Source organism: Cherax quadricarinatus, chromosome 76, assembly GCF_038502225.1.
Source record: "Cherax quadricarinatus isolate ZL_2023a chromosome 76, ASM3850222v1, whole genome shotgun sequence".
In the NCBI taxonomy this organism is placed as follows: domain Eukaryota; kingdom Metazoa; phylum Arthropoda; class Malacostraca; order Decapoda; family Parastacidae; genus Cherax; species Cherax quadricarinatus.
In genome coordinates this window covers 7,494,111-7,519,110 of record NC_091367.1, presented here as the reverse complement: position 1 = coordinate 7,519,110, position 25,000 = coordinate 7,494,111, and the positions used below count along the sequence as shown (strand labels likewise).

General features: G+C 49.2%; 1 protein-coding gene across 4 annotated transcripts in view; it reads right to left on the bottom strand.

Annotated features, from left to right (window-relative positions):
* The window catches only part of LOC128703556 (uncharacterized), a 275,977-nt gene that overhangs the window by 180,336 nt on the left and 70,641 nt on the right, over positions 1-25,000 (bottom strand). Inside the window, exon 1 of one of the 4 annotated variants that reach the window (XM_070101234.1) lies at positions 24,762-24,853. The exons of the other annotated variants lie outside the window; for them this stretch is intronic. The gene's annotated coding sequence lies outside the window, so the exon portion shown is untranslated. Of the gene's footprint in view, positions 1-24,761; positions 24,854-25,000 lie in introns of those variants that run through there. 4 annotated transcript variants of the gene reach the window in all.

Genomic DNA, 25,000 nt, shown 5'->3' with positions numbered 1-25,000 from the left:
AGGGACTGATAACCTCAAACTTTCTCTACTGCCTCCAGGACTGAAATTCAACTCTGTGTACGACCGATGAAGCCTGCAGCGCAGGCAAAGCCAGAATAACCAGAGTCCTTACAATCATGGCATGCAATACTGGCAAGATGAATTACATTTGTGTAACACCATGTGTAAAATATGTGCGACACCATGTGTAAAATATGTGCGACACCATTTTCAAAACACATGTGCAACACCATAGGCAACACATGTGAAGCACGTCTGATAAAGTTGCCCATATGTTGTAAATGTCTGATTCCTCAGAGATACCTAGTGTTGCATATGTGTTGCACAGGTGTTACATGTGTTGCACAGGTGTTGCATATGTGTTGCACAGGTGTTACAGTCTCGTAGTTTTGACATATTTAGTCCAGATAACTTACCAGTAGTGAAGAGAAGTTATATGTTGTTGTTGGTGGTGTTGGTTATTGTTGGTGGTTGTGGTGTTGGTTGTTGTTGGTGGTTGTGGTGTTGGTGGTTGTGGTGTTGGTTGTTGTTGGTGGTTGTGTTGGTTGTTGTTGGTGGTTGTGGTGTTGGTGGTTGTGTTGGTTGTTGTTGGTGGTTGTGGTGTTGTTGTTGGTGGTTGTGGTGTTGTTGGTGGTTGTGGTGTTGGGTGTTGGTGATTGTGTTGGTTGTTGTTGGTGGTTGTGGTGTTGGTTGTTGTTGGTGGTTGTGGTGTTGGTGGTTGTGGTGTTGGTTGTTGTTGGTGGTTGTGTTGATTGTTGTTGGTGGTTGTGGTGTTGGTGGTTGTGGTGTTGGTTGTTGTTGGTGGTTGTGGTGTTGGTTGTCGTTGGTGGTTGTGTTGGTTGTTGTTGGTGGTTGTGTTGGTTGTTGGTGGTTGTGTTGATTGTTGGTGGTTGTGGTGTTGGTTGTTGTTGGTGGTTGTGTTGGTTGTTGGTGGTTGTGGTGTTGGTTGTCGTTGGTGGTTGTGTTGGTTGTTGTTGGTGGTTGTGTTGGTTGTTGGTGGTTGTGGTGTTGGTTGTTGTTGGTGGTTTTTGGTTGTTGTTGGTGGTTGTGGTGTTGGTTGTTGGTGGTTGTGGTGTTGGTTGTTGGTGGTTGTGGTGTTGGTTGTTGTTGGTGGTTGTGGTGTTGGTTGTTGTTGTTGGTGGTGTTGGTTGTTGGTGGTGGTTGTGGTGTTGGTTGTTGGTGGTGATGTTGGTTGTTGGTGGTGGTTGTGGTGTTGGTTGTTGGTGGTGATGTTGGTTGTTGGTGGTGGTTGTGGTGTTGGTTGTTGTGGTGTTGGTTGTTGTTGGTGGTGTTGGTTGTTGGTGGTGGTTGTGGTGTTGGTTGTTGGTGGTGATGTTGGTTGTTGGTGGTGGTTGTGGTGTTGGTTGTTGGTGGTTGTGGTGTTGGTTGTTGTTGTTGGTGGTGTTGGTTGTTGGTGGTGGTTGTGGTGTTGGTTGTTGGTGGTGATGTTGGTTGTTGGTGGTGGTTGTGGTGTTGGTTGTTGGTGGTTGTGGTGTTGTTGTTGGTGGTGGTGGTGGTTGTTGGTGGTGTTGGATGTTGTTGGTGGTGGTGTTGGTTGTTGGTGGTGGTTGTGGTGTTGGTGGTTGTGGTGTTGGTTGTTGTTGGTGGTGGTGTTGGTTGTTGGTGGTGGTTGTGGTGTTGGTGGTTGTGGTGTTGGTTGTGGTAATGTTGGCTGTTGGTGGTGGTTGTGGTGTTGGTTGTTGTTGGTGGTTGTGGTGTTGGTTGTTGTTGTTGGTTGTGGTAATGTTGGTTGTTGTTGGTGTTGGTTGTGGTGGTGTTGGTTGTTGGTGGTGGTTGTTGATGGTGGTGGTGTTGTTATTGGTGGGGGTTGTTCTTGTTTGGTTTGTGTGGAATTGTGCACAAGAGGTGAGTGTGTTGACCTCATGTGTCATGTTGTAATGTTGACACATGTTCAGGAAGTGAGTGTGTTGACCAGAGGTCAGGAAGACCCAGTCACTGCTGCTGGGGAAGGGGGGATGGGGTGGGGGAGGGATGATGGAGGTGAGGGAGGGGAAGGTGATGGAGGTAGGGGAGAATCATAGTCATTGTCACTGTTCTCATCACCCTCCCCCTCGTCCTCTCTCAAGCTCTCAGGTTATCCCAGGTTATCCTAGGTTATCCCTTGCCACTACCAACCACCACCCATCATCACCAACCACCACCCACCGGCGCCAACCATCACACACTAGCACCAACCACCACCCATCATCACCAACCACTACCCACCAGCACCATCCACCACCCACCAGCACCAACCACCACCCACCAGCACCAACCACCACCCACCAGCACCAACCACTACCCACCAGCACCAACCACCACCCACTAGCACCAACCACCACCCATCATCACCAACCACTACCCACCAGCACCATCCACCACCCACCAGCACCAACCACCACCCACCAGCACCAACCACCACCCACCAGCACCAACCACTACCCACCAGCACCAACCAATACCCACCAGCACCAACCACCACCCACCGGCACCAACCACCACCCACCGGCACCAACCACCACACACCAGCACCAACCACCACCCACCGGCACCAACCACCATACACTAGCACCAGCCACCACCCACCAGCACGAACCACCATGCACTAGCACCAGCCACCACCCACCAGCACCAACTATTACCCACCAGCACCAACCACCACCCACCGGCACCAACCACCACACACTAGCACCAACCACTACCCACCAGCACCAACCACCACCCACCGGCACCAACCACCATACACTAGCACCAGCCACCACCCACCAGCACCAACCACCACACACTAGCACCAATCACTACCCACCTGCACCAACCACCACACACTAGCACCACCCTCAACCTGCAAGGTACCAGTAGTAATTGTTTCAAGTCTTGGTGGTCCTCCACCACAACCCCTCCATATTACTTCTGCCACAATCCTCCACTATCTCTCCATCACAGCCTCCACAACCCGTCCACCATAATCTCCCACCAAACCCCCTCTACCACACCCCTTTACCATAATCCCTCAACAACCCCTCCACAATCCTTACACCACAACCCCTTCACCACAACCCCTTCTGGCTGTATCTGGGAATTAATGTGTACCACCACCACAACCCCCAACCCACCACCACCACATCTCAACATTACCTTATCTTACCAACAATACTTCAGTCACCACCACCACTACCACCATCTACACAACCAGCATTACCTACATTTCCAAAATATCTTGTCAGTACCTCTAACCACCACCACTACCACTACCACTACCACCACCATCTCTACCGCCATTATCTCCACCACCATCGTAACCACCATTAGCCCAACCATAAAGTACTGAGGTCGTTACACGGAGTTGTTGTTGCCAGACCTGATATATATATATATATATATATATATATATATATATATATATATATATATATATATATATATATATATTAAATAGAGAGGGGGGATAGGGGGATAGACAGACCTTCCCCTCCTCACACACACGACAAACAGAAAACAGTGTAGTGGTGGTAGGAGCATATGTATCAGCATGGGAAAGTGTAACAAGTGGGGTTACCCAAGGATCACCTCTAAGATCTTTACTCAATAGACGTAAATGACCTGACAGAGGGGATTGAATCCTGTGTGTCATTGTTTGCTGATGACGTGAAGCTACTGAGAAGGTTTACAAAGAGGATAGAGAGGGGCAAGAGGTTGATTTGCAAGAATGGTGGAACAAGTGGTTACTGGTGTTTTAACTCCTGCAGGTACAAGATCACTCTTGTTAAGTAAAAGGATACAAGTGCAAATAATGCGACATTTTATTGTGGCAACGTTTCGCTCTCCAGGAGCTTTGTCAAGCCGTTACTTAATATATTGTCGGTAATTCTACCAACATTAATGCAAGGTCACTTACCGAGGGTTTGGAGAGAAGGCCAGATACAGAATAGAGCCTAAGAAGCGAGAAACCATATATCAGTCAGGTAGAAGGACCTTGGAGTGAACATCACACCCAACATATCGCTAGAGGTGCACATAAATCATATAACACCTGCAACATATACGAGTTTAGCCAATACTAGAAATACCTTCAGAAACCTCAATAAAGATTTTTTTTAGGACTCTCTACACGACGTATGTCAGACCTCTCGTGGAGTATGCAGTACCACCATGGAGGCCCCCTCACCTAATCAAGCATTTACGAAAAGTAGAAAAGGTTTACAACAAGATTAGTCCCAGGAGACTGAATTATGAAGAGAGACTGAAGGAATTACGGGAGAAGTGATAGTGTGTGCGGGAGATGTGTTGAAGTGATGGGAGGGGGCGGATGAGGGATATGGTGGAGGGGGAGGGAGGGTTGTGGAAGGGGGAGGAGGAGGGGGGTGAAGCTCACACACCATCAATTCATAAATGATAGACTTACCCACATTAACCACATAAGTGGATCCAAGTGTGTTTGTACTCGCCGATTTGTGTTTACGGGGGTCGAAATTCGGCTGCTGACCCCGCCTCCTAGCTGACTTATGATTGGCATTACTGATTCTGACTTCTTGAGTCTTATCATACCTGCTATTGAAGCTCTGTATTAAGAATGACGTCCTCTTCAGCAACTGAAGATGTGTGTGTGTGTACTCACATATTTGCAGTTGTTTTTATTTGAAGTTCCAAGGGTTGGCTCTCAGCTCTTGGCCCTGCCTCTGAACTTGCCAGCTCTGAGTTAATTTGCCTTGTGAGCCCTGTCATACCTTTTCTTAAAACTATGTTTGGAGAATGTCTCCATTACTAGTTTGTCGAGGTCATTCCACTTCCTGACCACCCTCGAGCTGAAGAAATATTTCCTGAAACCCCTATGATTCATCTGTAAGTTTCAACTGTGTCCCCGTGTACCTGTTTCCCACCTCTGTCCACTTCAAGTCCTCTTAAGTATTTTGCATGTCGATATCATATCTTCCCTGGCTCTTATCTCTAAGCTCAACGGGTTATGTTCTTGTAATCTTTCCTCATAGTTCATTTTCTTGAATTGAGAGACTAATATAATTGCTTAATTTTTCACTTTTTCCAATTTCTTAATATGCTTGATCCAGCGAGGGCTTCATGGTGGTGCTTCACACCCGAAGATGGGTCTAGCATATATCATTCACAGAGCCGTTAATGACTGTTGAGAGTCCTGAAAGCTAGTCTTAGCAAACTAGCATTCGCTCCAGAGGGTATTCGGTTTGTATACCTCTGGAGATATGCTCTGCGTTATGTTTACCTTTATCTCTTTCTTTTTTTTTATCCTTGAGTGAGGTTTGCAGTCTCCCTCTCCCACTAGTTTATATGCTGTTTCTGGTCTTCTTACTCTTCCCTAATGTTCATAACCTTGCAATGGCTGGTGTTGAATTCCAGTAGTTACTTGTTTGACCACTCTTGCAGTTTGGTTTATTTGCAGCCTGTCCTTGTCCTCATTCCTTATTATTCTCCTCGTATTTTTTTTACGTCTACAAACAAGGAAGCATCTGTATTTATTCTGTTACATCATTCATTTACACTACAAACAGCGCCGGTCGCAATACCGATCCCTGTGGAACCCACTTGTTACACTTTCTCATTCTGGCACATTTTCTCAGACAATCACTGTCTCTTTGATCCATTGTAGTGAATTTCATGTTATTCCTGCCTTCTCCTCAATTTTTTTTTTATCCCAGTTTCTTGTACGAATGTCCTCTTGTGGTCCAAGAATATGCAGTCCACCTGTTCCTTTCCTGCCTCACTTAATTTGTTATAGAAGTCAGTAGGTTTGTGAGAGAAGGTTTATGAAATAGTTCTCCCCAGGTGCACCGTCACTCTCCTGCTGAGGACATCCCCATCACCTCAGTAGTATGCTTGTCTGGGATACTGGTCTATAGTTTAACATTGTTTTAAATATTGGGGCTACGTTCGCTGTCTTTCAAATGTCTGGAAATTGTCCCTTATCCATTGACTTGTTGATGTTAGCTAGTGCTTCAGTGCTTCTGCTCTCTGGCAGAATCCATGGTCATACTTCGGGTCCAGTTGCTGTTGATGTATGCAGGTCCAGTAACGATTTTTTACCTGTCAGGTAAAAGGACACGTGTGCAACTCATCCGACGTTTTATTGTGGCAACGTTTCTCTCTCAAGGAGCTCTGTCAAGCCGTTTGTAACACCTTGACAGAGCTCCTGGAGAGCGAAACGTTACTACAGTAAAATGTCACATTAGTTGCACTTGTGTCCTCTTACCTAACATATTGTCGGTAATTCTACGAACAGTATTACTATTGTTTACCTCTTTCCCCTGCTGTATGTATGATGTCCACTTCCCGTTGGTGCACCTTTCTTTTTGATTCTCTGATGTTGCTCCTCTTTCTTCTTTAAACCATTTCTTGAGCCCCTCAGAAACTGTCTTGTCGTTTCTCGTGAACTCTTATTTATTACCTGGTCGTTCACTGTCGTTCTTTGTGATAAATGAGACACTTATTCAACATTTGACCATCTTTATTCTGGAAACGTTTCCCCAGCCAGTGGCTTCTTCAGTCCAGTGCGGAGAAAGGTGGATGATGAGAAGGATTTTCAGGTAATCAGTCCCTCAGCCTGATGGATGATTTCCAGTCTGAGGGACTGATTACCTCAAACCCCTCCTAACCTTCCCCCTTTCTCCGCATTGGACTGAAGAAGCCACTGGCTGGCGAAATGTTTCCAGGATAAAGATACCTAAATATTGCACAAGTGTCTCATTTATCAACCTGTCGCTTTTCTAAGCCATTTATTCACACTCTGGTCTCTCTTCTGGCGTGAAATAATTTTCTTTCAGACTTGACTTTTGCCTATATAAAAACACTGAAGAAAGAAAAGCTGGATCAGAGTACAACACACAAGCATCTCTCTCCAGATCAAGAGAGAGAGAGAGAGAGAGAGAGAGAGAGAGGTAGAGGAATGTAATGACCTAGTGGTAACTATGTCAGATTTTTTTTTTCATTTAGGGATTCCAAATGTGTTACTGTCACAGCTTGAAGGAAATTGCTGGGCTGGATTACAAGATCCTTCGCCACAGGTAAAGCCAAGAATGTGGCGCAACTTGTTCGTTCACTTGTACTCCAGATTGTATACTACTGTGTACTAACACACAGATTTAGGGCAGGCGAAATTGTAGGCTTGGAGAATTACTGGGAGCGCAAACACACACACACACACACACATACATACATACACACACACACACACACACACATACACACACACACACACACACACACACACACACACACACACACACACAGATATATGTACATACATATTGTACTTCCTAGAATTCAGAAGAGAAAAAATATAGAAAATACAAGGAAGGACTGGTTCCAAATGTACACATAAATAAACAAGTGAATTAAATGCAGTAAACCATGTGTAAACCATGTGTAAACCATAGGTAAACCTGCCGGGTTGAGTGACATCAGTGAGGCTGGGAAGAGATGATGTCATGGTGAAGAGCGGCTCCTGGCCTGGCCATGTACGGTCACATAACACTCGTCCACTCAACCCTCAAGGTCCTTACTGGAATTCAGTGCCAGCCTCTCCACCCCAGGAACTGGGTCTTCTCCCCACAACCCCCCCAACCAACCTCCCCCCAACCCCCCAACCCCCCCTTCCTCTCCTCGGAACAAACCTGAGTGATACGGACTCTGTTAGCAGAATAAACTAACATGGGTTATACTATGAACACTAAAATAGATTTTGAAGTATACTCGGTGGTATACAAAGAGAGTATATTTGTGTGTATACCCTCAAGGTAATGCTATCATCCTCAGTAATAATACTATTATTATGATTAGGATGATAGCAATAATAACACTAATAATAATTATTATTATTAGGATGATAATACCAACAACAATAATAACACTAATAATAATTATTATTATTATGATAATACCAACAACAATAATAACACTAATAATTATTATTATTAGGATGATAATACCAACAACAATAATAACACTAATAATAATTATTATTATTAGGATGATAATACCAACAACAATAATAACACTAATAATAATGAATACTAATAATCATCATGATATAAAGATAATCATAATACTAATAAGGATAATACTGTCAATAATAGCAACAATAATAATAATAATGCTAGTAATACTAACAACAATAACAATTACAAGAGTAATAACAATAATAATAATAAGGAGTGTTGAGCGAGGTTGTTAAGTGTGGTATTTCAAAGTTACATTAATTGATAAGAGGACACTTGAGAGCGGCACTAATTTCTGAGTTTTTATTAATAAGAAGCGTGAAACTGAACCTTCCTGGGAGGAGGATAGTGTTAGTGAGGGAGTATGAGGCAGTGAGGGAGGTGAGAGGCAGTGAGGGAGGTGAGAGGTAGTGAGGGAGGTGAGAGGTAGTGAGGGAGGTGAGAGGTAGTGAGAGAGGCAGTGAGGGAGGTGAGAGGCAGTGAGGGAGGTGAGAGGTAGTGAGGGAGGTGAGAGGTAGTGAGGGAGGTGAGAGGTAGTGAGAGAGGCAGTGAGGGAGGTGAGAGGTAGTGAGGGAGGTGAGAGGTAGTGAGGGATGTGAGAGGTAGTGAGGGAGGTGAGAGGTAGTGAGGGAGGTGAGAGGTAGTGAGGGAGGTGAGAGGTAGTGAGGGAGGTGAGAGGCAGTGAGGGAGGTGAGAGGCAGTGAGGGAGGTGAGAGGCAGTGAGGGAGGTGAGAGGTAGTGAGGGAGGTGAGAGGCAGTGAGGGAGGTGAGAGGCAGTGAGGGAGGTGAGAGGTAGTGAGGGAGGTGAGAGGCAGTGAGGGAGGTGAGAGGGAGTGAGGGAGGTGAGAGGCAGTGAGGGAGGTGAGAGGTAGTGAGGGAGGTGAGAGGTAGTGAGGGAGGTTAGAGGCAGTGAGGGAGGTTAGAGGCAGTGAGGGAGGTGAGAGGTAGTGAGGGAGGTGAGAGGTAGTGAGGGAGGTGAGAGGTAGTGAGGGAGGTGAGAGGCAGTGAGGGAGGTGAGAGGCAGTGAGGGAGGTGAGAGGTAGTGAGGGAGGTGAGAGGCAGTGAGGGAGGTGAGAGGCAGTGAGGGAGGTGAGAGGTAGTGAGGGAGGTGAGAGGTAGTGAGGGAGGTGAGAGGTAGTGAGGGAGGTGAGAGGTAGTGAGGGAGGTGAGAGGCAGTGAGGGAGGTGAGAGGCAGTGAGGGAGGTGAGAGGTAGTGAGGGAGGTGAGAGGTAGTGAGGGAGGTGAGAGGTAGTGAGGGAGGTGAGAGGTAGTGAGGGAGGTGAGAGAAGCAGTGAGGGAGGTGAGAGAGGCAGTGAGGGAGGTGAGAGGTAGTGAGGGAGGTGAGAGGTAGTGAGGGAGGTGAGAGGTAGTGAGGGAGGTGAGAGAGGCAGTGAGGGAGGTGAGAGGGGCAGTGAGGGAGGTGAGAGGCAGTGAGGGAGGTGAGAGGTGAGTGGGAGTGAGGGAGGTGAGAGGTAGTGAGGGAGGTGAGAGGTAGTGAGGGAGGTGAGAGGTAGTGAGGGAGGTGAGAGGCAGTGAGGGAGGTGAGAGGCAGTGAGGGAGGTGAGAGGTAGTGAGGGAGGTGAGAAGTAGTGAGGGAGGTGAGAGGCAGTGAGGGAGGTGAGAGGTAGTGAGGGAGGTGAGAGGTAGTGAGGGAGGTGAGAGGTAGTGAGGGAGGTGAGAGGTAGTGAGGGAGGTGAGAGAGGCAGTGAGGGAGGTGAGAGGGGCAGTGAGGGAGGTGAGAGAGGCAGTGAGGGAGGTGAGAGAAGCAGTGAGGGAGGTGAGAGAGGCAGTGAGGGAGGTGAGAGGTAGTGAGGGAGGTGAGAGGTAGTGAGGGAGGTGAGAGGCAGTGAGAGAGGCAGTGAGGGAGGTGAGAGGTAGTGAGGGAGGTGAGAGGTAGTGAGGGAGGTGAGAGTGGCAGTGAGGGAGGTGAGAGACAGTGAGGGAGGTGAGAGGCAGTGAGAGAGGCAGTGAGGGAGGTGAGAGGTAGTGAGGGAGGTGAGAGGTAGTGAGGGAGGTGAGAGAGGCAGTGAGGGAGGTGAGAGGCAGTGAGGGAGGTGAGAGGTAGTGAGGGAGGTGAGAGGTAGTGAGGGAGGTGAGAGGTAGTGAGGGAGGTGAGAGGTAGTGAGGGAGGTGAGAGGTAGTGAGGGAGGTGAGAGGCAGTGAGGGAGGTGAGAGGCAGTGAGGGAGGTGAGAGGCAGTGAGGGAGGTGAGAGGTAGTGAGGGAGGTGAGAGGTAGTGAGGGAGGTGAGAGGTAGTGAGGGAGGTGAGAGGTAGTGAGGGAGGTGAGAGGTAGTGAGGGAGGTGAGAGGTAGTGAGGGAGGTGAGAGGTAGTGAGGGAGGTGAGAGGTAGTGAGGGAGGTGAGAGGTAGTGAGGGAGGTGAGAGGTAGTGAGGGAGGTGAGAGGCAGTGAGGGAGGTGAGAGGTAGTGAGGGAGGTGAGAGGTAGTGAGGGAGGTGAGAGGCAGTGAGGGAGGTGAGAGGCAGTGAGGGAGGTGAGAGGCAGTGAGGGAGGTGAGAGGTAGTGAGGGAGGTGAGAGAGGCAGTGAGGGAGGTGAGAGGTAGTGAGGGAGGTGAGAGGTAGTGAGGGAGGTGAGAGGTAGTGAGGGAGGTGAGAGGTAGTGAGGGAGGTGAGAGGCAGTGAGGGAGGTGAGAGGCAGTGAGGGAGGTGAGAGGCAGTGAGGGAGGTGAGAGGTAGTGAGGGAGGTGAGAGGTAGTGAGGGAGGTGAGAGGTAGTGAGGGAGGTGAGAGGTAGTGAGGGAGGTGAGAGGTAGTGAGGGAGGTGAGAGGTAGTGAGGGAGGTGAGAGGCAGTGAGGGAGGTGAGAGGTAGTGAGGGAGGTGAGAGGCAGTGAGGGAGGTGAGAGAGGCAGTGAGGGAGGTGAGAGGTAGTGAGGGAGGTGAGAGGCAGTGAGGGAGGTGAGAGAGGCAGTGAGGGAGGTGAGAGGTAGTGAGGGAGGTGAGAGGCAGTGAGGGAGGTGAGAGAGGCAGTGAGGGAGGTGAGAGGTATTGAGGGAGGTGAGAGGCAGTGAGGGAGGTGAGAGAGGCAGTGAGGGAGGTGAGAGGTAGTGAGGGAGGTGAGAGAGGCAGTGAGGGAGGTGAGAGGTATTGAGGGAGGTGAGAGGCAGTGAGGGAGGTGAGAGAGGCAGTGAGGGAGGTGAGAGGTAGTGAGGGAGGTGAGAGGCAGTGAGGGAGGTGAGAGAGGCAGTGAGGGAGGCGAGAGGTAGTGAGGGAGGTGAGAGAGGCAGTGAGGGAGGTGAGAGGTAGTGAGGGAGGTGAGAGGCAGTGAGGGAGGTGAGAGAGGCAGTGAGGGAGGTGAGAGGTATTGAGGGAGGTGAGAGGTAGTGAGGGAGGTGAGAGAGGCAGTGAGGGAGGTGAGAGGTAGTGAGGGAGGTGAGAGGCAGTGAGGGAGGTGAGAGAGGCAGTGAGGGAGGCGAGAGGTAGTGAGGGAGGTGAGAGGTAGTGAGGGAGGTGAGAGAGGCAGTGAGAGAGGCAGTGAGGGAGGTGAGAGGCAGTGAGGGAGGTGAGAGAGGCAGTGAGGGAGGTGAGAGGTAGTGAGGGAGGTGAGAGGCAGTGAGGGAGGTGAGAGAGGCAGTGAGGGAGGTGAGAGGTAGTGAGGGAGGTGAGAGGCAGTGAGGGAGGTGAGAGAGGCAGTGAGGGAGGTGAGAGGTAGTGAGGGAGGTGAGAGGCAGTGAGGGAGGTGAGAGAGGCAGTGTGGGAGGCGAGAGGTAGTGAGGGAGGTGAGAGGTAGTGAGGGAGGTGAGAGAGGCAGTGAGGGAGGTGAGAGAGGCAGTGAGGGAGGTGAGAGAGGCAGTGAGGGAGGTGAGAGGTAGTGAGGGAGGTGAGAGAGGCAGTGAGGGAGGTGAGAGGTAGTGAGGGAGGTGAGAGAGGCAGTGAGGAAGGTGAGAGAGGCAGTGAAGGAGGTGAGAGGGGCAGTGAGGGAGGTGAGAGGTAGTGAGGGAGGTGAGAGGTAGTGAGGGAGGTGAGAGGTAGTGAGGGAGGTGAGAGGCAGTGAGGGAGGTGAGAGGCAGTGAGGGAGGTGAGAGAGGCAGTGAGGGAGGTGAGAGAGGCAGTGAGGGAGGTGAGAGAAGCAGTGAGGGAGGTGAGAGAGGCAGTGAGGGAGGTGAGAGGGGCAGTGAGGGAGGTGAGAGAGGCAGTGAGAGACGTGAGAGAGGCAGTGAGGGAGGTGAGAGAGGCAGTGAGGGAGGTGAGAGAGGCAGTGAGGGAGGTGAGAGAGGCAGTGAGGGAGGTGAGAGAGGCAGTGAGGGAGGTGAGAGAGGCAGTGAGTGAGGTGAGAGAGGCAGTGAGGGAGGTGAGAGAGGCAGTGAGGGAGGTGAGAGAAGCAGTGAGGGAGGTGAGAGGGGCAGTGAGGGAGGTGAGAGAGGCAGTGAGAGACATGAGAGAGGCAGTGAGGGAGGTGAGAGAGGCAGTGAGGGAGGTGAGAGAGGCAGTGAGAGAGACAGTGAGGGAGGTGAGAGAGGCAGTGAGGGAGGTGAGAGAGGCAGTGAGGGAGGTGAGAGAGGCAGTGAGAGAGGCAGTGAGAGAGACAGTGAGGGAGGTGAGAGAGGCAGTGAGGGAGGTGAGAGAGGCAGTGAGGGAGGTGAGAGAGGCATTGAGAGAGACAGTGAGGGAGGTGAGAGAGGCAGTGAGGGAGGTGAGAGAGGCAGTGAGGGAGGTGACAGGCAGTGAGGGAGGTGAGAGGCAGTGAGGGAGGTGAGAGAGACAGTGAGGGAGGTGAGAGATGCAGTGAGGGAGGTGAGAGAGGCAGTGAGGGAGGTGAGAGGCAGTGAGGGAAGTGAGAGAAGCAGTGAGGGAGGTGAGAGGCAGTGAGGGAGGTGAGAGAGGCAGTGAGGGAGGTGAGAGAGACAGTGAGGGAGGTGAGAGAAGCAGTGAGGGAGGTGAGACAGGCAGTGAGGGAGGTGACAGGCAGTGAGGGAGGTGAGAGAGGCAGTGAGGGAGGTGAGAGGGACAGTGAGGGAGGTGAGAGATGCAGTGAGAGAGGCAGTGAGGGAGGTGAGAGAGGCAGTGAGGGAGGTGAGAGGCAGTGAGGGAAGTGAGAGAAGCAGTGAGGGAGGTGAGAGGCAGTGAGGGAGGTGAGAGAGGCAGTGAGGGATGTGAGAGAGGTAGTGAGGGAGGTGAGAGAGGCAGTGTGGGAGGTGAGAGGCAGTGAGGGAGGTGACAGAGGCAGTGAGGGAGGTGAGAGGCAGTGAGGGAGGTGAGAGAGGCAGTGAGGGAGGTGAGAGGCAGTGAGGGAGGTGAGACAGGCAGTAAGGGAGGTGAGAGGCAGTGAGGGAAGCGAGAGAGGCAGTGAGGGAAGTGATATAGGCAGTGAGGGAGGTGAGAGAGGCAGTGAGGGAGGTGAGAGGCAGTGAGGGAAGTGAGAGAGGCAGTGAGGGAAGTGAGAGGCAGTGAGGGATGTGAGAGGCAGTGAGGGAGGTGAGACAGGCAGTGAGGGAGGTGAGAGGCGGTGAGGGAGGTGAGAGAGGCAGTGAGGGATGTGAGAGAGGCAGTGAGGGAGGTGAGAGAGGCAGTGAGGGAGGTGAGAGGCAGTGAGGGAAGCGAGAGAGGCAGTGAGGGAGGTGATATAGGCAGTGAGGGAGGTGAGAGAGGCAGTGAGGGATGTGAGAGGCAGTGAGGGAGGTGAGAGGCAGTGAGGGAAGTGAGAGAGGCAGTGAGAGAGGGAGGTGAAAGAGGCAAGAGACATCTTCCTCTCTCCTGAATATGACATAGAAACCTGCCGAGTCATTATGCAGGCAGGGGAAGGCAACCATATATGTGTGAGGCGCATGGCAGGACTAATGGTACCATTGTAGCTGAGTGGGAGGCATGATAGGGGGAGAGGGAGGCAAGAATGACGAAGGGGGAGTTAGGAAGGTGTGGTTAGGAGGTGGGAATGAGGGATGGTGAGGTAGGCATGAAGAATAATGAGGTAGGGAATTAGTGGCTCCGCCTCCGTCTCTCTCTCTGAGTCACACTGGGATAACTTGTGCCAACATAACTTATGTTAAAGCGGCACTCAGGTATTTACATCTAAGTGACGCCATCAGGAAACGTGACCGCTTCTGGAATCCCGACCTCTGCTCCCACTACTTCCTCTACCTCTCACTCTCACTCTACTTTCTTAACCTTCTCTATCTTGGGGATTCCCTTTCCTTCTTTCTTGATCTCTTTCACCTTGACCTTTCTTGACCTCTTTCACGTCTTTGACATTTTTCTTATCCTGTTTCTCGACCCTTACGCCTCTGTCTTTGTTTATCTTGTCAGGCTGGCAGTGTCATCTTGTCAGGCTGGCAGTGTCATTTTGTCAGGCTGGCAGTGTCATTTTGTCAGGCTGGCAGTGTCATTTTGTCAGCCTGGCAGTGTCATCTTGTCAGGCTGGCAGTGTCATTTTGTCAGCCTGGCAGTGTCATCTTGTCAGGCTGGCAGTGCCATCTTGTCATGCTGGCAGTGTCATCTTGTTAGCCTGGCAGTGTCATCTTGTCAGGCTGGCAGTGTCATCTTGTCAGCCTGGCAGTGTCATCTTGTCAGGCTGGCAGTGCCATCTTGTCATGCTGGCAGTGTCATCTTGTCAGCCTGGCAGTGTCATCTTGTCAGCCTGGCAGTGTCATCTTGTCAGGCTGGCAGTGTCATCTTGTCAGGCTGGCAGTGCCATCTTGTCATGCTGGCAGTGTCATCTTGTTAGCCTGGCAGTGTCATCTTGTCAGGCTGGCAGTGTCATCTTGTCAGGCTGGCAGTGTCATCTTGTCATGCTGGCAGTGTCATCTTGTCATGCTGGCAGTGTCATCTTGTCATGCTGGCAGTGTCATCTTGTCATGCTGGCAGTGTCATCTTGTCATGCTGGCAGTGCCATCTTGTCATGCTGGCAGTGTCATCTTGTTAGCCTGGCAGTGTCATCTTGTCAGGCTGGCAGTGTCATCTTGTCAGGCTGGCAGTGTCATCTTGTCAGCCTGGCAGTGTCATCTTGTCAGCCTGGCAGTGTCATCTTGTCAGCCTGGCAGTGTCATCTTGTCAGCCTGGCAGTGTCATCTTGTCAGCCTGGCAGTGTCATCTTGTCAGCCTGGCAGTGTCATCTTGTCAGGCTGGCAGTGTCATATTGTCAGCCTGGCAGTGTCATCTTGTCAGGCTGGCAGTGTCATCTTGTCAGGCTGGCAGTGTCATCTTGTCAGGCTGGCAGTATCATCTTGTCAGCCTGGCAGTGTCATCTTGTCAGCCTGGCAGTGTCTTTTTGTCAGGCTGGCAGTGTCTTTTTGTCAGCCTGGCAGTGTCATCTTGTCAGCCTGGCAGTGTCATCTTGTCAGGCTGGCAGTGTCTTTTTGTCAGGCTGGCAGTGTCATCTTGTCAGCCTGGCAGTGTCATCTTGTCAGCCTGGCAGTGTCATCTTGTCAGCCTGGCAGTGTCTTTTTGTCAGGCTGGCAGTGTCATCTTGTCAGCCTGGCAGTGTCATCTTGTCAGCCTGGCAGTGTCATCTTGTCAGGCTGGCAGTGTCATATTGTCAGCCTGGCAGTGTCATCTTGTCAGGCTGGCAGTGTCATCTTGTCAGGCTGGCAGTGTCATCTTGTCAGCCTGGCAGTGTCGTCTTGTCAGCCTGGCAGTGTCATCTTGTTGTTGTATTATACAAGTGAGGGTGTAGTGACACACTGAGCCCCACCTTGTTGTTGTATTATACAAGTGAGGGTGTAGTGACACACTGAGCCCCACCTTGTTGTTGTATTATACAATTGAGGGTGTAGTGACACACTGAGCCCCACCTTGTTGTTGTATTATACAAGTGAGGGTGTAGTGACACACTGAGCCCCACCTTGTTGTTGTATTATACAAGTGAGGGTGTAGTGACACACTGAGCCCCCACCTTGTTGTTGTATTATACAAGTGAGGGTGTAGTGACACACTGAGCCCCACCTTGTTGTTGTATTATACAATTGAGGGTGTAGTGACACACTGAGCCCCACCTTGTTGTTGTATTATACAAGTGAGGGTGTAGTGACACACTGAGCCCCACCTTGTTGTTGTATTATACAATTGAGGGTGTAGTGACACACTGAGCCCACACCTTGTTGTTGTATTATACAAGTGAGGGTGTAGTGACACACTGAGCCCCACCTTGTTGTATTATACAAGTGAGAGTGTAGTGACACACTGAGCCCACACCTTGTTGTTGTATTATACAAGTGAGGGTGTAGTGACACCTGAGCCCCCACCTCGTTGTTGTATTATACAAGTCAGGGTGTAGTGACACACTGAGCCCCCACCTCGTTGTATTATACAAGTCAGGGTGTAGTGACACACTGAGCCCCCACCTCGTTGTATTATACAAGTCAGGGTGTAGTGACACACTGAGCCCCCACCTCGTTGTATTATACAAGTCAGGGTGTAGTGACACACTGAGCCCCCACCTCGTTGTATTATACAAGTCAGGGTGTAGTGACACACTGAGCCCCCACCTCGTTGTATTATACAAGTCAGGGTGTAGTGACACACTGAGCCCCCATCTCGTTGTATTATACAAGTCAGGGTGTAGTGACACACTGAGCCCCCACCTCGTTGTATTATACAAGTCAGGGTGTAGTGACACACTGAGCCCCCACCTCGTTGTATTATACAAGTCAGGGTGTAGTGACACACTGAGCCCCCACCTCGTTGTATTATACAAGTCAGGGTGTAGTGACACACTAGGCCCCCACCTCGTTGTATTATACAAGTCAGGGTGTAGTGACACACTAGACCCCCACCTTGACTCGCTAAATAACACTAGACCATTAAGGGTGAAGGGGGTTATCTGGCAGAACGTGTTACGAGACGTGAAGATTTGTAGGGGATACTACGAGAAGTGTAGGGAAGCATTTGTATTGGTAGCTAGGTGTAGGTGGTACGTGATGTACTGGGTGCATGGTACAGGTGGTACGTGGTGTACTAGGTGCATGGTACAGGTGGTACGTGGTGTACTAGGTGCATGGTACAGGTGGTACGTGGTGTACTAGGTGCATGGTACAGGTGGTACGTGGTGTACTAGGTGCATGGTACAGGTGGTACGTGGTGTACTAGGTGCATGGTACAGGTGGTACGTGGTGTACTAGGTACGTGGTACAGGTGGTACGTGGTGTACTAGGTGCATGGCACAAGTGGTACGTGGTACTGGTGGTACGTGGTGTACTATTTGCATGGTACAGGTGGTACGTGGTGTACTATGTGCATGGTACAGGTGGTACGTGGTGTACTATGTGCATGGTACAGGTGGTACGTGGTGTACTATGTGCATGGTACAGGTGGTACGTGGTGTACTATGTGCATGGTACATGTGGTACGTGGTGTACTATGTGCATGGTACAGGTGGTACGTGGTGTACTAGGTGCATGGTACAGGTGGTACGTGGTGTACTATGTGCATGGTACAGGTGGTACGTGGTGTACTAGGTGCATGGTACAGGTGGTACGTGGTGTACTATGTGCATGGTACAGGTGGTACGTGGTGTACTAGGTGCATGGTACAGGTGGTACGTGGTGTACTAGGTGCATGGTACAGGTGGTACGTGGTGTACTAGGTGCATGGTACGTGATGTACTAGAAGGCTGCTGGAGGGGTGTACAGAATGACTGTACTATAGTATAGTGTACAAGTGTTCTAGGTACTCCCCGTACTGTAGTAACTTGATGGTGAAAAGTTTAGTCATTTTCCTGTAAGTTGTAAAACTTTCTCCTGTAAGTTGTAAAACTTTCTCCTGTAAGTTGTAAAACTTTCTCCTGTAAGTTGTAAAACTTTCTCCTGTAAGTTGTAAAACTTTCTCCTGTAAGTTGTAAAACTTTCTCCTGTAAGTTGTAAAGCTTTCTCCTGTAAGTTGTAAAACTTTCTCCTGTAAGTTGTAAAACTTTCTCCTGTAAGTTGTAAAGCTTTCTCCTGTAAGTTGTAAAGCTTTCTCCTGTAAGTTGTAAAACTTTCTCCTGTAAGTTGTAAAACTTTCTCCTGTAAGTTGTAAAACTTTCTCCTGTAAGTTGTAAAACTTTCTCCTGTAAGTTGTAAAACTTTCTCCTGTAAGTTGTAAAACTTTCTCCTGTAAGTTGTAAAACTTTCTCCTGTAAGTTGTAAAACTCTCCTGTAAGTTGTAAAACTTTCTCCTGTAAGTTGTAAAACTTTCTCCTGTAAGTTGTAAAACTTTCTCCTGTAAGTTGTAAAACTTTCTCCTGTAAGTTGTAAAACTTTCTCCTGTAAGTTGTAAAACTTTCTCCTGTAAGTTGTAAAACTTTCTCCTGTAAGTTGTAAAACTTTCTCCTATAAGTTGTAAAACTTCCTCCTGTAAGTTGTAAAACTTTTTCTTGCAACTGAACATGATCTTGGAAGATGACATATTCATTGCAGTTGTTACGGTGAAAATGAAAATAGTGCTGGTTGGAGGGTAGTAATTTGCACTCTGATTACCTTGTTGAGTTTGCTGAGGTTGAGCTCTAGCTCTGGAGATCACTTTATCGTATCTTGTCATGAAGCTGTGTATTGCTTGAGCTTAAACCGGATTGTTCTGTAATGTTGTGTAAGGTCCGACACTCATGGTGGGAAAGTGCTCTCTAAACTGTGTGATATGTGGGAGAGTGAGAGTGAGAGACAGAGAGAGAGACTGGGAGAGAGAGAGAGAGAGAGAGAGAGAGAGAGAGAGAGAGAGAGAGACCATGCGTGTCACCAGATGATGGCTGTGGTTGTATTGTTGGTGGTCTTATCGGTAGAGGTGGTGGTAGTAGTGGTGGCAGTGGGAATGGTGGTAGTAGGGGTGGATGGTGATAGTTGCATAGTGGTGGTGATAGTAGTGGTAGTGGGCGGTGGTAGTGGTGGTGGTGACGACGACACTGGTGGTGCAGAGGACACCACTGACACTCACCTGGTCAAGTGGTGATCAGGGCAGCACCTGCGGGCAGGTTCCCACGGAAACTGTGTGTAGTCACCTATTATTTGCATTCACCTGTTTGTAGTTGCAGGGGTTGAGTCAGAGCTCCTGGTTCTGCCTCTTGCCACTTGCTGCGTTTGCTCTTACCCTCGTGGACCCTGCTGTACCTATCCTTAAATCTGTGTATGGAGCCTGCCTTGACGATTTCTTCGTCGAGGTCATTCGCCTTCCTGACCGCCCTGAGGCTCAAGAAACACTTCCTGACATTCCTTGTGACTCATCTTTGTCTTCAACTTCCAGCTGTGCCCTTGTGTGCCTGTTTCCCCACCTCTCGAAGTCTTTCCCTGTATTTCTTATCGTGTCCTCTAATTATTTTGTATGTTATCATGTCTTCAATTGTTGCCTTCGATTAGACAAGTTTAGATTTAGAAAGGATATAGGAAAGTATTGGGTTGGAAATAGGGTAGTTGATGAGTGGAACAGTCTACCTAGTTGGGTTATTGAGGCTAGGACTTTGGGTAGTTTCAAATTTAGGTTGGATAAATACATGAGTGAGAGGGGTTGGATTTGAGTGGAACTTGCATGTGAGTGGATAGAGTTATCAGAGCATATTTCTTGTGTAGCATTGAAAATTCGGTTGGGCAAATGTTTTGTTAGTGGGATGGATTGTAAAGGGCCTGCCTAGTATGGGCCAACAGGCCTTCTGCAGTGTTCCTCCTTTCTTATGTTCTTATGTTCCTTGTGGGTTTATCACTTTCCCAGCACCAGGAAAAGAGTATTGCCTTTAGAGATGTGATGGATAAGCAGAGTGGAGTGTAATTTGACAGAGAACTCAGTGCCAAACATATGGACATAAGACAGAAGCAGTACTACAGCAGGCCTACTGGCCCATGTTAGGCAGGTCCAAGTCACACCCACTCATGTACTTGTCTAACCCATTTTTAAAGACATTCTAGGTTTTATCATCAATGTACTTGGGAGTTTGTTCAGAGAGTAAAGTACGTGGCACACAGGCCCTTGTTACTCAGAGATTGGTCAGTCGTCCTGTGTAGCTGTAGTAACTACCACAAAGCCACTCAGAGATTGGTCAGTCGTCCTGTGTAGCTGTAGTAACTACCACAAAGCCACTCAGAGATTGGTCAGTCGTCCTGTGTAGCTGTAGTAACTACCACAAAGCCACTCAGAGATTGGCCAGTCGTCTTATGTAGGATGGCAGTTGTTAGGAGAGACTACGACCCTAGTTATATTGGTGTTAACACACACAAAAAGATAATTGGACAAACAGGTAATTACTCGAGAGTGCAGTTGAATGTCACGCACTGCATGTTCATCCACCCATCAGTAATTGTCGCACTTGATTCAATCAATCGTTTTCCCAAGACCTTGACATCTCTCTCTCTCTCTCTCTCTCTCTCTCTCTCTCTCTCTCTCCCTTTTTACATACAAAGGCACTAATATTGAGAGTAAATATATAGAAAACCGATATGTTTTTAGATGTAGAAAGAGAGGCACTAAAGACATCAATGAGTAAAAGTACCTTATGGCTCAGGTGGTGACGCCTTCAGCTCACATCTGAAAGCCCTGGGTTCGTTCCCAGCACAAGTGGAAACATTGAGGGATGTCATAAGAACATAAGAAAGGAGGATCACTGCAGCAGGCCTGTTGGCCCATACTAGGCAGGTCCTTTACAATCCATCCCACTAACAAAACATTTGCCCAATCCAATTTTCAATACCTTCCAAGAGATAAGCTCTGATAACTCTATCCAGTCATTTGTAAGTCCCAGTCAAATCCAACCCCTCCCACTCATATATTTATCCAACCTAAATTTGAAGCTACCTACAGTCCTAGCCTCAATAACCCAACTAGGTAGACTGTTCCACTCATCAACTACCCTATTTCCAAACCAATACTTTCCTATGTCCTTTCTAAATCTAAACTTGTCTAATTTAAATCCATTACTGTTCTCTCTTGAAGAGATATCCTCAAGACCTTATTTATATCCCCTTTATTAATACCTATCTTCCACTTATACACATCGATCAGGTCTCCCCTCATTCTTCGTCTAACAAGTGAATATAATTTAAGAGTCTTCAATCTTTCTTCATAAGGAAGATTTCTAATGCTATGTATATAGCATTAGAAATGTATGTATGTCTCTTGACACCTGTTGCCCCTGTTCACTTAGCGGTAAATAGGCACCTGGGTATTAGTTGACTGAAGTGGGGAGGTCGCATCCTGGAGGGGGGGAGAGGCCCACAGCATCAGTAATCCAGACTTGGTGTATTTATTGGCTTATCTTGGGTTACTAATCTCCTCCTCCTTCCCACCAGGTTAAAAATCTAAATAAAATATTCTACATGATACACACACACACACACACACACACACACACACACACACACACACACACACACACACACACACACACACACACACACACACACACACACACACACACCAAATGTTATCTTTGCAAACACTGGAGAAGTAATCTGACTTCATGTTCACACATTCAGTTTATTCGGAGAACGACCACAGTGAAGGGTACACAAGAATGAATTTTCCTTTCAAAACCTCGAAAAACATTCAACGTCAGGGAATGTTTGATGGTTTTACTTTCAGTAATATGAGACCAGGATAAACCAAATGAAGAAGCATCCCTCGTGACCTGAGAAACCCGTCCCTGGCACTCTGACCCTATCCTGTGCGAGGGATACCTGGATATAGTACACGGTGTTTCACTCGTAGGAGGCCCCGAGTGGTTACTCCCGTAGTTGCAACCTACGAGCAGGAGGCCCCGAGTAGTTACTCCCGTAGTTGCAACCTACGAGCAGGAGGCCCCGAGTGGTTACTCCCGTAGTTGCAACCTACGAGCAGGAGGCCCCGAGTGGTTACTCCCGTAGTTGCAACCTACGAGCAGGAGGCCCCGTGTAATTACTCCCGTTGTTGCAACCTACGAGCAGGAGGCCCCGAGTACTCCCGTAGTTGCAACCTACGAGCAGGAGGCCCCGAGTAGTTACTCCCGTAGTTGCAACCTACGACCAGGAGGCCCCGAGTGGTTACTCCCGTAGTTGCAACCTACGAGCAGAGCCCGAGTAGTTACTCCCGTAGTTGCAACCTACGAGCAGGAGGCCCCGAGTAGTTACTCCCGTAGTTGCAACCTACGAGCAGGAGGCCCCGAGTACTCCCGTAGTTGCAACCTACGAGCAGGAGGCCCCGAGTAGTTACTCCCGTAGTTGCAACCTACGACCAGGAGGCCCCGAGTGGTTACTCCCGTAGTTGCAACCTACGAGCAGAGCCCGAGTAGTTACTCCCGTAGTTGCAACCTACGAGCAGGAGGCCCCGAGTAGTTACTCCCGTAGTTGCAACCTACGAGCAGGAGGCCCCGAGTACTACCGTAGTTGCAACCTACGAGCAGGAGGCCCCGAGTAGTTACTCCCGTAGTTGCAACCTACGAGCAGGAGGCCCCGAGTACTCCCGTAGTTACAACCTACGAGCAGGAGGCCCCGAGTACTCCCGTAGTTACAACCTACGAGCAGGAGGCCCCGAGTCGTTACTCCCGTAGTTGCAACCTATGAGCAGGAGGCCCCGAATGGTTACTCCCGTAGTTGCAACCTACGAGCAGGAGGCTCCGAGTGGTTACTCCCGTAGTTGCAACCTACGAGCAGGAGGCCCCGAGTGGTTACTCCCGTAGTTGCAGCCTACGAGCAGGAGGCCCCGAGTGGTTACTCCCGTAGTTGCAACCTACGAACAGGAGGCCCCGAGTGGGTACTCCCGTAGTTGCAATCTACGAACAGGAGGCCCCGAGTGGTTACTCCCGTAGTTGCAACCTACGAGCAGGAGGCCCCGAGTGGTTACTCCCGTAGTTGCAACCTACGAACAGGAGGCCCCGAGTGGTTACTCCCGTAGTTGCAACCTACGAGCAGGAGGCCCCGAGTGGGTACTCCCGTAGTTGCAACCTACGAACAGGAGGCCCCGAGTGGGTACTCCCGTAGTTGCAGCCTACGAACAGGAGTCCCCGAGTGGTTACTCCCGTAGTTGCAGCCTACGAGCAGGAGGCCCCGAGTGGTTACTCCCGTAGTTGCAACCTACGAGCAGGAGGCCCCGAGTGGTTACTCCCGTAGTTGCATTCGTGTTCTTTATGCATTATGTCTGTTACAAACGATAACTCGGAGCCTCCTACTCGTAGGTTGCTACTACGGGAGTACCCACTCGGAGCCTCCTACTCGTAGGTTGCTGCTACGGGAGTACCCACTCGGAGCCTCCTACTCGTAGGTTGCTACTACGGGAATACCCACTCGGAGCCTCCTACTCGTAGGTTGCTGCTACGGGAGTACCCACTCGGAGCCTCCTACTCGTAGGTTGCTACTACGGGAGTACCCACTCGGGGCCTTCTACGAGTGAAACACCTTGTAGTAGGCACTCGGAATAGGTGAAGAATTAGACACATGTTCTACATCTGGGTATCTTTATTTGTAGAAGTTTTACCATCCAGTGACTGTATTACTACAACACAATAACAGTGTGAAGAATGTAGAATTATATGCAACAGATGAGGTAATCAGAGTGATGGACTGATTACATCAAACTTCTTTTGATCTTCACCATTCTTCTTTGTATTGGACTGATGAAGCCACTGTGTGGCGAAATGTTTCGACTCGAATGTTTGAAGAACAGTAACAAGGAGGACAGAGGGAACTCACAGTATGGAGGGAACCCTTCAGACGTGTCGCTCTGTGCTGCGTCAGTTGGGATTTAATTATGGTCCGGGACGACCCATTGTTAAATCCCAACTGGGAGTTAAGAATGTGCACTCTGTACCCTAAAGAATGTGTACACTAAAAAATGTGACAGTAGGGATGAGTAACGATTCATCATTCAGTAACAGAGTAATGTACAGTGGTAACGATCATTCATCATTCAGTAACGCAGTAATATGCAGTGGTAACGGTGATGACCAAACATCAACACCTTCAGCAGTGACACCAACGGGCGGGAACCAACGCCAAACAACAGTAACAGCAAGATGTGACGCCCACCTCTGGTACAACTAGAACTAACCTTCTCGGCTCAGTAATACAACAAATAACCCGCACAGAGGAGATTCTTAGGGCGAGTTTCCGTCCAACTGAGACCATTAACGAATCACACTAACGAGACATTAAGGAGAAATTACGAAAGTATACTCGTTGAGTATATATACGGTATACGACATACACAATATATTTTGTCACCATTAAAGATAAATAACCGGTAAGATAAATTATACAAAGATAAATGAATAATTGGAACGATAACTAGAATAAGATTAACGTCATGCTAGAGAGTAGTTAACTGTTCTATTAGTTTTACTTAACTGTTAGTATTCTGCGGCTAAGTCTAACAATTTAAGTTGTATCACCACTAATATTAATTAAACAAAAGTAACAGTTAAGGGTTAGAGAGAGTTAGAGTAATTACCAGTAAGGTAGAGAGGTGAATATCATGCCAGTGATTACAGGTATCACACGGGGGAGCATCACAGGCGTGTATCACACGGGGGAGTGTCACGGGTGTGAGTATCACAGGTGTACATCACACGGGTGGACACTACAGGGAGATCATCACACGGGTGGACACTACAGGGAGATCATCACACAGGGGGCGTCACACAGGGAAGCATCACACAGGGGGCGTCACACAGGGAAGCATCACACAGGGGGCATCACACAGATTAGAACCACAGGGAAGCACCACAGACGTCAGCCTCATATGTTAGAATCACAGATAAGCATGACACAGGTGAGAATACGTGAGCACCACAGGTAAGCATGACACAGGTGAGCATTCGTGAGCATCACGGGTGAGCATAACACAGGTGAGAATTCGTGAGCATCACGGGTAAGCATAACACAGGTGAGCATTCGTGAGCACCACAGGTAAGCATCACACACACACCAGGTGGTGGAGCAGGCAGCAGCAGCAGCAGGCAGGCAGCAGCAGCAGCAGCAGCAGCACCCACGGTCTTAACACGAGTGACTCTCTCACCTGGTCAACACTCCATTATACCTGGACGCGCTTGTACGCGGGTTCACACGCACGCACACCTTGTACAAGCACACACGCCCCCTCCTCTCCTACACAAACATGAACACACGTAACGCATTCCACACACGCCCGTAGATCCGTAATTAGAA